The sequence below is a fragment of the Dipodomys merriami genome, unplaced genomic scaffold, assembly GCF_024711535.1.
Source record: "Dipodomys merriami isolate MVZ:Mamm:240054 unplaced genomic scaffold, mDipMer1.0.p SCAF_929, whole genome shotgun sequence".
Classification (NCBI taxonomy): Eukaryota; Metazoa; Chordata; class Mammalia; order Rodentia; family Heteromyidae; genus Dipodomys; species Dipodomys merriami.
Genome location: NW_027206545.1, coordinates 55440 through 69464, shown reverse-complemented (window position 1 = coordinate 69464; position 14025 = coordinate 55440). Strand labels below are relative to the sequence as shown.

General features: G+C 36.5%; 1 non-coding gene across 1 annotated transcript; it reads right to left on the bottom strand.

The window, feature by feature from the left end:
- Window positions 1-3815: 3815 nt before the first annotated feature.
- LOC138821676 (U6 spliceosomal RNA) lies at window positions 3816-3922 on the bottom strand. Its single transcript, XR_011370187.1, has one exon. It is a non-coding gene; the product is annotated as a U6 spliceosomal RNA (small nuclear RNA).
- Between the last annotated feature and the right edge of the window lie 10103 nt (window positions 3923-14025).

Genomic DNA, 14025 nt, shown 5'->3' with positions numbered 1-14025 from the left:
TATTCAGAGAAGAATGAGGACGGGATGAGAGGAGGGAGGGATAGAAAGGAGACATGAACAACTAGAAAAATGAAAATGTTTAAAATATTATATGTTTATAAAGAGGTAATACTGCTATTAAAGAATTTAAGTCTAAGAGGTTTTGAATTGACAAATTTCTGGATTAAGTGTGTACACAATGGAGGATAAGATCTAATAATCGATGATGGGTATATTTGAGATTCAGCAGAACAGCAATTAAGTCATGTAGAAAAGAATGAAAAAGAAGAAGTGAAAATAATGAGAAAAGAAAGAAAAAGAAAAAGATCAAAAGGTCAATACAGAAAAAAAAGCACACACATATACACCTAAAATAAAATTTATATGAGGAAAAAATAATATAAAACAAAAAGTTTTAAAAATTAAAGTTAAAAAAAATTAAAAATAAGGTACAAAAAAAGGTCTATTCTGTATCTCCCTTGTGTCCATAACCAGTCTCTTGGTGGAGTCTCTGGTCTGCTTGTGGTGTTTGGTTTTCCTGCGGCTTGATCGGTTAATTAAGTCAGTTTGTTTGGGCATGCTGAAAAATGCTCTGCTTTTCCCAGGATTTTGTGATCCTCCTCCCAGGCTAGTTCAGTGGGAGAGGGATCTGTTTTGAGTATCGCAGAAGAGGGAGATGGCTGTGACCTCTAGTTTGGAGATGATGACATGAGGCTAGGTTCTGGGTTGAGTTGAGGCCTTTCAGCAAACAGTAGTTCTTCCCTGAGGGGCTAGCTTCTGAGACATTCTCAGAATCCAGCCTCGAGCCTTTCTCAGGGTTATGTTTACTGAATTTCAATTGATTGTCTAGGCTGCTGTAGTGAGGGGCAGCCTGTGGCTCTGTTTACCCAATGAAGAAAGCCACTCCTGGGGGGAGAATTTCCTCTGCCTGGGGTGGGTGACTATTTCCTGGGAGGGGTTGAGCCTGGTAGGTCTGGGCAGGTTCCTCTGACTTGCTAAATGACTGTCTTGTTTTCTCCCAAGGCCTGAGTTGGAGCTGGCAGCTCATCCAGGCCTTTGTGTGTATCAAGATGGAGATTAGTGTTGAGAAAATTATAATTAAAAGCACTAAGTGCATGGCCTAAAGACACACAGTGAGGAAGGAAATGAGTCAAAGTTTCCAAAAACCTTTCAGCAATACAAAAATGGTAGGTAAAATCTCTCGATTCTCTTATAGTCTCAATTCAATATTCATATTGTCCAATAAATACTAACATAACAATTATGCTCATGGTAATTGCTTTTTGTCACATTTTGTCTTCAACACAGACTGTGTTGGTGACATTGGGTTATCATGCACAAACTGAGATTATAAATTGAGGTCCAAAGAGAGCCAAATTTCTTCTGTTCCACAGTTTTAGTATCCTTTTTAAAAGCACTAAAACTTTTACATACCATCAGTTACTGTCTTGCAAGAATCCCAAAACGAAATAATTTCAAATATAATCACTCCAAAATGCTTTAAAAGTAGGAAATGATAAAAGAGGACTTTGTGAAGTAAAGTTTCTTCTACTTTTAAAATGATTCTTAAAGCCATGTGCTGGTTGGTCACTCCTTTAATCCTGTCCACTCGGCATATCTACTTAGGAGCTTGACATCTCTGGATAAGTGTTGGAAGCCAATCAGGGCAAAAAAAAAAAAAAAAAAAAAAAAAACCATAAGGTTATTTTTCAAAAATTTAAATGAACTAGAAAAGGGCCAGGAATGGAGATGTAGCTAATATATTAGCTGACCAATCTAGATAGGAAAGGCTTAGCGAGTCCTTGAAGCCCTTAGTTCAAACTCTGTGCATGCCAACAATAATGTATGCACACACACAAGCATGCATGTGCACACACACACACACACACACACACACACATTCAAAATATCTTCTGGTGAGTGTACTGCATTCATTTCTTTGTTAACGATATTATATGGGTAAAATAATAGAAATAAACTCTTTCATCTGAGAACATTTTTAAACTTTTTTATTGTAAAAATACTGTACAGAGGGGTTACAGTTACATGAGCAACGTAATGAGTACATTTCCTATCAAGCATTGTTACCTCCCCTTTGTTTTTCCCCCACCATCCCTTCCCTTCCACCTCCACAAGTACACTCCTCACCACCCCCCATTCCAACCCGGCCTAAATTGTAAAGTTCGTTTTTCAACAGTGTCTTGTGCATCTCATTGTTACAATGGGTCAACCTGTATCCCTATTTAAGCATTTTGCTTTTTCCCTTTCCCTCCCCAAATTAGAGAAGTGTATATACAAGATGCAGGCGCAATGACTTCAAATACAGTGAAAACAGGAGTTATGTTGTGTGTAAGGACCATATAAAGATTAAAAAAATCACATTGTACGTTATAATTACGTTAGAAACAACAGCAAGAAAGAAAAAAAAAAACACCCGTGTTCCTATCTTGAAGTTCATTTAGCTTAACATTACCTTATCTAGTCATATGCACATAGTTTTTTTTTTTTTTTTTTACCATTACTGCTTATACCAGACACATATTTACTTAATGCTAATAAGGGATACCATGGGTCCTATGATTCTTTGGACTTGCATTTTTTCCATTTCGTAACAAATTGGGTGATGTCATTCATTCTGATGGATGATAGAATTCCCATACACACACACACACACACACACACACACACACACACACACACACACACACACACACACACACACACACACCATTTTCTTGATGCATTCATCTCCTGAGGGGCATCGGGGTTTGTTCTATATCTTAGCTATGGTAAATAATGCTGCAATGAACATAGTTGTGCTGGTAGTTTTAGTATCGTCTTGTTTGTGTGGATCATTTCGGTGAATGCCCAAAAGTGGGATTGGTGGGTCATAGGGGAGCTCTATGTGGAATCTTTTTTTGTGTGTGTGAAAATACTGTACAGAGGGGTTACAATTACATGGGCAAGATAATGAGTAAATTTCTTATCAAGCATTGTGGCCTCCTTCTTTGTTTCCCCTTCCCATCCCTTCCCATCTTCCTCCTGCCCCCCCACCCAATCTTCCCTGCTCCCCCACCCCCACCAAAGTTGTAAAGTTTATTTTCGACATAACGACTTGTACATCTCATTGTTGCAATGGGTCCTCCTGTATCCCTATTTAAACGATTTGTTTTTCTCCTTCCCCTCCACAAATTATAACTACATCAAATACAGTGAAAGCAGGGGTTATTCTGTGGGGGAGGGACATACAAAGCAACAAAGAAATAATCTTATAAATGTGTTAAAATCAATTGCATGAAAGAAATAAAAAACATGTGAATACATATATTAGGGTTCATTTACCTAACATCAACTTATCTGAACTTTTCTGCTTGACTAAGACATATACTAGATACTGCAAATAAGGGAAACCATGGGACCTATGTTTCTTTGGGACTGGCTTATTTCGCATAATAGAATTTTTTCCAAGTTTTTCCATTTCCTAACAAATGGGGCAATATCATTCTTTCTGATGGAGGCATAGAATTCCATTGTGTATATATACCTCATTTTCTTGATCCATTCATCTACTGAGGGGCATTTGGGTTGGTTCCATATCTTAACTATAGTAAATAGTGCTGCAATAAAAATATTCGTGCTGGTAGCTGTAGTGTGGTCTTGTTTGTAAACATTTGGGTAAATACACAAAAGTGGGATTGCTGGGTCATAGGGGAGCTCTATGTTGAGTCTTTTGAGGAACCTCCATACTACTTTCCAAAGTGGTTGAACAAGTTTACACTCCCACCAAGAATGCAGTAGGGTTCCCTTTTTTCCCCAGCCCCTCCAGCATCTGTTGTAAAAATGTGGACCGATTCACGAATTTGTATGTCATCCTTGAGCAGGGCCCATGCTAATCTTCTGCCTATTGTTCCAATTTTAGTGTATGTGCTGCCAAATTGAGCACAGACCATTTTTTTACATATAAAGTGTAATTGATTTTCTTAAACTAGATAATTCAACAAAAAGTAAGTTCAAAAGTATTGTCGTGAAAATTTTAGAACTATATATTTCTTACATAAGCACACATTTAAGAATAAAGTCAAGATTGATAATGTCAAAAACAAAATAATTCCGTATATTAGTTGTTCAAGAGATGTGTAGCTAGAGGAAATCAGTTATTCTATACAAGTCATCTGTCATAATGAACACTGCAGCAAGTGTTATGGTTTGTTAAAAATTTTAATGTTTTGGGCTGGGAAGGTGGATCAATGGTAGAGTACTTGCCTTGCTTGCATGAAGCCCTTGGTTCTATTCCTAAGCACCACATAAGCAGAAAACAAACGCCGGACATGGTGCTGTTGTGGCTCTAGTGGTAGAGTGCAAGCCTTGAGCTGAAGAGCTGAGGGATAGTACCCAGGCCCAGAGTTCAAGACTCACGACTGGACCTTCCTCCAAAAAATTTAATGTTCTAAATATGTTTAATTTTGGGAATTTGCTTATATATGCCAAAATTAAGACTTTTTGTCAGGTCATAAAACTTTTCCATAAAGTATTTAAGATTTATGGTACCAGACATATACTACTAAGTATGTCCAATTCAGAGTTTATAGAAACGCTACTAATGAGAAGTTGCAAAGTCTTGTGTAAAGAAACAGAGCAAAGAATTAAGACTTTTACTACAAAGCTTCTGTTACAAATTTAGGGCTTCCTTTCTTTATATGTTAGTGAGGAACAAATGATGACATAAGCCATATATAAATTATGAGATGAGAAATAAATAGTAATCTTAGAGGGCAACTTTAAAGACTTCTCATAACCTATACAACTCGTTGAACATCATAATTTTAGCCAGTTTTAAATGTACAGGAATATCAGAAATAGTAAAATCTAATATGTAGTACACTTGAAATACTGGAAACACTGGTATTTTTTTATTTTATTAATCATTAATATTTAATTATTGCTTTTCTTTATTTGTAGCATTGTTTTCTTGTTGTAATATAATACAAATTTTTGTAAGTCGTCATTACGAGGTACTTTGAGAATGTTACTGGGATGGCAAAACTATTTTTACAGGTGCATGTGAATTTACAAATTTACAAAATTAACGCAATGTTGATTAAAAATTTTCTCAAGTAGAGTCTGAATCAGGAGTGTTGATAAATGTCCACACCGAAAATCTTAGCCCTAGGCTGAATCAATGGTATTACAGAGTTGAGGCCACAAAAGTGACGAATGTGTTTTGGTTAGTTTTTTGTTTTTGATTTTGTTGGTTGGAGGGCTTGAACTCTGGGTCCTGGATCCTGTCCCTCAGCTCTTCAGCTCAAGGTTAGTGCTACCACTTGAGCCACAGCACCACTTCTGTCTTTTTCTCCTTATGTGATGCTGAGGAATCAAACCAAGGACCTCATGCATGCAAGGCAAGCACTCTACCCCTGAGCCACTGACCCAGCACCTGAGAGACTGTATTTTAAAACACTCATCTAAACAACATTTGCTTTCTGCTTTGGGTTATATAATGAAATATATGAATAACTTTTTATATTTTTATGTATTGTCATACTTCTAAATTTATACTAACTTCAGCCACTTTGTCCAGTTAATGAGTGTTTGCTTCTGTGAAGATTGTTTTTGCATTTATATTTTCTTCTGAGTAATCTTTATTTTTTATCAAAATCACTTTATATTTTATGTTGATGGGTTATCATATATCAAATATCTTCAAATGTACCTGTAGAGTCTAAAGATTTCAGTATGAATATTCTCATACAGCTCTTGTTCATCTGTTATGCACTTTAAGAATTATATTTCTCTCTCTCTTTCACTCTGTCTCATTTCCTCTCTTTCTCTTTCATGCTCCATGTCTGCTTCTTAGAATATCTGCTGGTCTACTATTATCCTTCAGAATCCACTGGTTTTGTGGGAACATGATAAGGACCATTAGTTCCCCTTGCATTCTTTAAGAGTTATAACAGTGCCGTGAAATTATTCTTTGCCATTCTAAATGGCAAAACAACAGATCTAGGAATTCCTTTTCACTTTTAGTACTATTATAAATTTTATCTCATAGGAATCATTGGGACGGATAAGATACTTTAACCAGTGACCTAAAAGTTCTTTTTCTTTTACAAACATCCTTTTTCCTTTATTATCAGTAAGTAACAAAAACAAAGGTATCCTATGGAAAGTAGGCTGAAGTTGTTCACAGGGATGAAAAATAAGGTAATGGGGGAAGTGAGCACAGATGCTCAGAGCAGTTTATCATGTACATTTTGTGAGAATGACAATGTGATGTAAACTGTAGATTAAATCAATCACTGAACACCTGATATATATATATATATATATTTGTATATGTACATTTATTTATGTATGCATATATGTGTGCAATTGTCCTTATATATGTATACATGAATGTTATACACACAAATACACACATAGATATACACATGTATCCATGCACACATGAGAAAGACACATAGATACAGCCAACACAAATTTCAGTACCTGTTGAATATGCATTAGACGGAATGCTTGGAACCAAATAGGTTGACAATGTAATTGTCTCTAAGACTTCTTTTAACCCTCCTCCTATCTCTTAAAACTGGTAAATTTTGACAGATTCGACTTGAAAAATGCAGTACAAGTGACAGCAAATCACTCAGAAATCTCAGTAAGTAAAGTTCATATGGTGTCTCCTTGCTCCCCGTGGAATGCTTGCTCTTGTAGACACTCTCAACAACCAAAGCAGCAGGAGAATACCCTGGTAAAGAATAAAGTTATAAGGCTTTAAATGATATCCTTCCTTGAGCTCTTTTCCAACAGCCAACATCAATTCCTAAGCAGATGAATGAGTTCTCAGAAGACTGGAGATCAGGTCAACATTTAACCAACCCATGTGAAAAGTTCTATGAGAGAAATGTTGACTGAGGTGTTGCTGATTTCCTGGCCAAGAAAAAAAGAAAGTTTTTTAATGTATTAAAAATTCAGAATAATTGGTAACTAGTCAATAAATGTGTAGAATACAATTATACTACCTGATGGATAAAATGGTAGGAACTCCCAAATACCTCTCAGGCCTATCTCTCAACATTAACGGACTTAACTCTTCAATTAAGCAACATAGACTCTCTAGTTGGCTTAAAAAGCAAGATCCTTCTATCTCCTCCCTTCAGGAGTCACATCTTCCCATAAAAGCAAACACATTTTGAATGTGAAAGGCTGGAACAAAATCTACGAAGCAAATGGGCCTAATAAACAGGCGGGAGTTGCAATCCTAATATCATATAAAATTGACTTCAAATTACAATTAGTGAGAAGAGATAAAGCAGGTCGCTACATACTAATTAAGGTATCTCTCCTTCAGGAGGATATTATAATCTAAATATCTATTCGCTAAACAACTGAACACCCAAATTCAACCAAGGAACACTACTTTCCCTCAAATCCCACATAGATCCAAAGACATTAATTGTTGGAGACTTTAACATACACTTTCCTCACTAGATAGATCAACTTGGCAAAACCTCAACAGAGAAACCGCAAATCTAAACAACTGCATGGATCAACTAGATTTAACAGACATATACTGAATATTTCACCCAGCAGCATCAGAACACACGTTCTTCTCAGCAACAATGGAATATTTTCTAAAATAGACCACATTTTAGGTGGCAAACTTGTGCAAATTTAAAAACATTGAAGTTATGCCTTGCATTCTCTCAGACCACAAGGGAATAAAATTAAAACTCAACAGAAAAAGTCACCAAAGAAAGTCCTGTAACACATGGAGGCTGAACAACACACTTATGAACCATTAGTGGGTCAGGGAAGAGAATAGAAAGGAAATTTAATGTTCATGATATTCAACAGAAATGAGCACACAAATTACCAGCTCATCTGGGACACAGCAAAGGCACTACTCAGGGGCAAGTTTATAGGTCTGAGTTCCTACATCAACAAATTGGAGAGATTGAAACCAACAATTTAATGAGACAGCTGAGCCTCCTTGAAAAAGAGCAGCAAGATAAACCCCAATCCATTAGACGGAAAGAAATAATTAAAATTAAATCAGAATTAAATGAATTAGAATCCAAAACAACCATAGAAAGAATCAACAAAACAAAGATTTGGTTCTTCGAAAAAATTAACAAAATTGACAGACCTTTAGCAAATCTTATCAGGAAAAGAAGAGAACACACCCAAATAAATAAACTCAGAGATGAGAATGGAAACATCACAACAGAAACAACCAAGATTCTGAACATTATAAGGGAATACTTCTCAAAACTTTATGCTAAGAAGTTCGAGAACTTGGCAGAAATGGACCTTTTCCCAGTAAATATTGACATGCCATAATTAAACCAAGATGAGTTAAACCATCTTAAGAGCCCTAAATCAAGCATTTAAATAGAAACAGCAATAAGAGACCTCCCATCTAAGAAAAGCCCAGGAGCAGATGGTTTTACAGAGGAATCTTTGTTTAAATAGGGATACAGCTGGACCCATTGCAACAATGAGATGTACAACACATTATGACAAAAAAACGATCTTTACAACTTTGGTGGTGGTGGTGGGAGATGGGAAGGCATGGCAAGGGGAAACAAAGGAGGAGACAACAATGCTTCATAAGCAATGTACTCATTACTTTGCTCATGTAATTGTAATTTCTCTGTATGTTATTTCACAATTAAATAAAAATTGACATAACGTTTTGTACATCTCATTGTTGTAATAGGTCCACATGTAACCCTATTTAAAACCTATTTTCCCTTCCCCTCCACTAATTATATCAACATCAAATACAGTGAAAGCAGGGCTTACACCCTGGGGGAGGTACATACAAAGCAATAAAGATATCCTCTTATAAATATGTTGGAAACAATCGCAAGAAAGAAAAAAAACATTTGAATGCTTATCTTGGAGTTCATTTTGCCTAACATTAACTTGTAGGGGGGTGTGGGGTTGGGGGGGTGGCGAGGGGAAGGGATGATATTGGGAACCAAAGGAGGAGGCAACAATGCCTGATAAGAAATGTTCTCACCATCTTGCCCGTGTAATTGTAACCCCTCTTTATACTATTTTCACATTAATAAAAATATTTAAAAAATAAAGATTCTATGCAGAATTATAGTTTAAATGATGAGTTAGTACATATATTTTGTAGATTCTGACCTCACATGTGTCAGAAAAATATCCATGGATTCATAACTAGAAACTCTGAAGTATAAGTTATAATACTTAGGTAAGTTTCATTAGATAGTTAATGAAGAGAACACCATATGATATTCAGTCAGGTCAAGTAGTTTATATACTGATCTGCTGCCTATGCCATACATGGTAGAGAGGTATGCAAACAAAAGAGGGGGGGAAGCGAAACAACCTTGGGCCAGGATGTATCTAGGACAAGGACCGGATGAGGTATTGCCAGGTGGGGGAGAATTCTGCCACACTGCATCTGGATGTGACCTCAGGGCCTGGGACTCTCCTTTGGTCAGATGGAAAGTGTGACGAGAGGCTGACCAGGTTGTGACATAGGAGGAAGGACAGGTGGCTGCCTCCAGGTGTGCCAGATGCCTAGGTAACACATAAAGAGTGGAAATGTAGCCAAGACATGTACAGGTGTCTGCATAGGGTCTGCATGGCAGGGGCAGACCTAATACCTTTGCCATGTGACACCTGACTCCAAACCATTCATTTTCATTTTCTTTCTTTCTTTCTTTCTTTCTTTCTTTCTTTCTTTCTTTCTTTCTTTCTTTCTTTCTTTCTTTCTTTCTTTCTTTCTTTCTTTCCTTCTTCCTTTTTTCTTTCTTTCTCTTCCTTCCTTCCTTCCTTCATTCCTTCCTTTTCTCTCTCCCTCTCACCCTCTCTCTATCTCTCCTCTCTTTCACTCACCCTCCCCCCCCCCGCCCCAGTATTCTCAACTATCAAATAATGAACACTTGGTGAGTTGAAATCACAGGTTGTGAAGAGCAGCTCAATCGGCAAATGTGAAATTAATTTAATGTTTCCTTACACCACTACCACAGGTCACTGGAATCAAATAATGAACACTCAGCAGCATGGCATCTCAAGACATTTGAATGAGGAAAGCAAGCATGTTCACTGCATTCTGTGAGGTCCACCCTGAGAAGGTGGGGCAGACTCTTCCCTCCTCTTGGCTAAATCTCAGCCCAGTTTCTGCATCAGGAGATGTGACTGCCTCCAAGTGAGCCAGTTACCTAAGTGACGCAGGAACTGGGCAGAAATTAACCTCTTGTGATGAGATTAATGGCATGATTAAACATGATCCACTAGTTTGTCGAGATTGAGACTTTATAAATTTTTGGTTAGGTTATGTACAAATTGTGATCTATTTATTTATGTTTGCTAACCATGATTATAGATGTGAGCCAGCACATCAGACCATTCAAAGTCCTTTATCACACATGGAAGACATGAAGCTTCCCAAATGACATACAAGTTGACAGACAGCAAATAAGTCCTTAATTCTGGTCAAGATGTGTTTTTAATGTGAAGCAAAATTTACTTAGCAAAATATCTGGCTACTGTGATTATACTTTCAAACTTAACCTACATTTTAGTATCAAATCACCTATTAGCCAATGATTCACTCAAATTACCTGTAATCATTCATTTCTGCCATATTTTCTAGAGGTAGAACAGAAGCACACACTATTAACTAAAGTGGTAGAATTTGGGAGGATCACAGTTCTGAATCAGTTTAGAAAGGAAAGTTTCACCAATATCAACTTACTAAGTAGGGATATTGGAATGCCATCACGATCCTTGCTTTTTAGTCTGGGTGCAAAAATTGCTACTCTATGAGTAAAGTAACTTAAACAAGAAAGGATTGGTGGAGTGAGTCCAGTGGTGGAGTACCTGTCTGGCAAACAGTACATCAAAACTGAAATGAACTTCCTAAAGATAAAATAAGAAAAGTAAAGAAACAACAACTCATACTGAGCATGTTTTCAATGTAAAGATTTACACTAATTTATTATAGTTATAACGCCATCATTTATTTCTAAGGGCAAACACATTTTGTGTCAAGCCTAAATGAAAAATAACACAGTATATACAAAGCTTTGATAAAACACAGGTATGGCTTACAATGGTGAACACTTAAGTTTGCATGTGCAGTGGTGTTGCAGGGTTGTTAAGGTTTACGGAAGTCCATTCTTTTGATGAACTTGACATGATGTAATTACCTAACCATACAGTTCACTGGACAGATACTGCTGTTATATATATACACAAACACACACACACACACACACACACACACACACACACACACACACACACACACACACATATATATATATATACATATGTACGTATTTATATATTAAGTGGCATATAAATAAAAATAAAAATTTACAATGAATAAATTTAGTAAACAGATAACCTTTCCCAAATAATTATCTTACCTGAATAAATTCATATCTTATAGCCTCCAATGGTATATCACACTTTAATGGTTGCTGATCCTCTTCAGCTTTTTTGATAATATTGTTTTTTTTTTTGTTTTCAGATGAAAAAGCCTGTCAATAAATATACTTGTATGAAATTCCTTTCTTTAGAAAATGAAAAGCACATTGTGTAATCTGGCTCTTTATGTTGCCTCAAAATCACCTTTTATAATTTCAAGTACATATTGACTTAGTTCTTTCTCATTTTCTTCCAATAATACCTATGGGAAGGAGAAAATGAAAGATCATTCTGTTACTTTGGGAGTTTCTGTTATTAATCACTGCAATAAATATTATGAAAATGTATCTCTGAAATTATTTAGAGAGATGACTTGAAAGTTACCTTTCTACACACTCATGGTAGTCCCCCAACTAAATCAGAGAACTTAAAATAAGTAACATTTTAGCTGGGAGCCAGTGGCTTATGCTTGTAATCCTAGCAACTCAGGAACTAAATTCTGAGTGTGGTAGTTCAAAGCTAGCCCTGGCAGGAAATCCCTGACACTCTTACCTTCAATTAATCACCAGAAAACCGGAAGTGGCACTATGGTTCAAGTGGTAAAGTGCCAGCATTTATCTAAAAAGCTTAAGGACATCGCCCAGGCCTTGAATTCAAGCCCCATGACCAAGAAATATAAAAAAGGAAAAAAGGAGGAAAAGCAACATTTTAATGCTAATGTGCACAAATGCACAAAATTGTCTAGAAATAAAATTATAACAGCCCCTGGACTGGCAAAAAAAGAGATTAAAGTGAAATTGCCTTCAATCATTCATGTAGACAATCTATACTGAGGCCAGGCTATTGGAGCTCACATCACTAACTAAAGGTGTAGAAATTGAGAAGATCACTGTCCAGAACCAGTGTGCAAGGAAATTAATAAGATTCTCATAACATCTTAAAGCCTGGCATGTTGGAATGCATTTGTGATACTAGTTACTTGGCAGACAGAGGTGAAGAACTTAGACTCTTTTCAGGCCTCAGCAAAACTGATAATCCATGAGCAAAGAAAATGCATTGAAAAAAGGATTGTTCTAATGGTAGAATACTTGTTCAGCCAACAAAATATCTAAACTCATACTCATTTCCTAAAAGAGAAAAAACAGGGAAGAAAGAAAGAGAAAAAAGAGAAAGAAAGAAAAATAGAATAGGAGGAGGAGAAAAGGAAAGGAAAGAATGAATGAAGGAAGGAAAGAAGGAAGGAAGGAAGGAAGGAAAAAAGAATGTAAAGGAGAAAGAAAGGGAGAAACAAAGAAAGAAAAAAGAAAGAAAGAAAGGAAGAAAGAAAGAAAGAAGGAAGGAAAGAAGGAAGGAAGGAAGGAAAGAAAGAAAGAAAGAAAAAAGAAAGAAAGAAAGGAAAAAAGAATAGAAAAGAAAGAAAGGGTGGAAGAAAGAATGGGAGGAAGAAAGAAAGGAAGAAAGAGAAGTATAAATAAAAACCTCAGCAGGTGTTAGATGTTAATAATGACCCTAAATATTTTAGTTATAAATGCCATCATTTAATTCCCTGGGAAGAGACATTTTGTATCAAGCCCTGTTGTATGGACTTGGGACCCATGAAAGACCACCAGAAACCATGACCAATGCAAACAGCAAAAGAGACATTTATTTGCAAGCTCAAGTTTGGTCCTCCGCACATCAAGTAATCGATGACGTTAAGAGTCCCAGAGCACACAATCAGAACAGCTTTTATAGTACTGAACAAACAAGTTTAGGGAATTTCCACACAAGCAGTTACATTATTGGTTTGAGTCCACCCTAACGGCTCTGCCCTTTTTCTGAACTATTGTTTTATCCTGTACCTGGAACACTTGGGCAACTGTTCTTCTTTCTCAAGGGTGGGCAGGGTTGGTGGCAACCTGTATTTTTTCTATATCTTGGGGTTAATCTGTGGGCAGCTTAGCAAAATATGGTGTGGTTAATCTCAAATTGGAGTTACATTGGCTCTTCCTCTTCTAGAATATCGGGGACCAATCATGGTCTCCTAATTAGCACAATCTTCTATATTTACAGTTTGGTATTGGGATCTCAGAACTAATAGATGTACTGTGCTGATTCTCTTTTTACAAAGGACACCAATCTACAAGGTCTGATCATGAGTAACAAAATTAACAGTAACAAAGGCCCTTACATTTTCTTCCAGCAATCCTGACTCCGTATACCACACTTAACTTACTTTTATACCAGCTGTACTCATAAGCTCCAATTTTAAGACATACTCACACCATTTGCTACATACTTAAACTTTCTGATGCTTGTCTTGTTTAGGAACATTTTAAGACAATCCTTACTTTTTAAATCCTTTCTTATCTAGAGGGTACCAATTTTTCCCTAATTCCTTTCCTAAGTCTTTCTTTACTACACTCCTCTTCTTTACAATTCCTTGAGCTCCTTTATGGCTAGAATTTAAAACTGCCCATTTTTCCTTCGACTTCAGGAACCAAGTTATCTCAGAAAGCCTCCAGGCACTAGTGGAATGAAAATCTTACTAGATATTAAGGCTAAGATTAGGGCTGGTACTCATTCCTCCTCCTACTTCCATTGATTTAAAAAAATCTCTCCTTTATCTTTAAAACACACCCAGGAGGAAGCAGG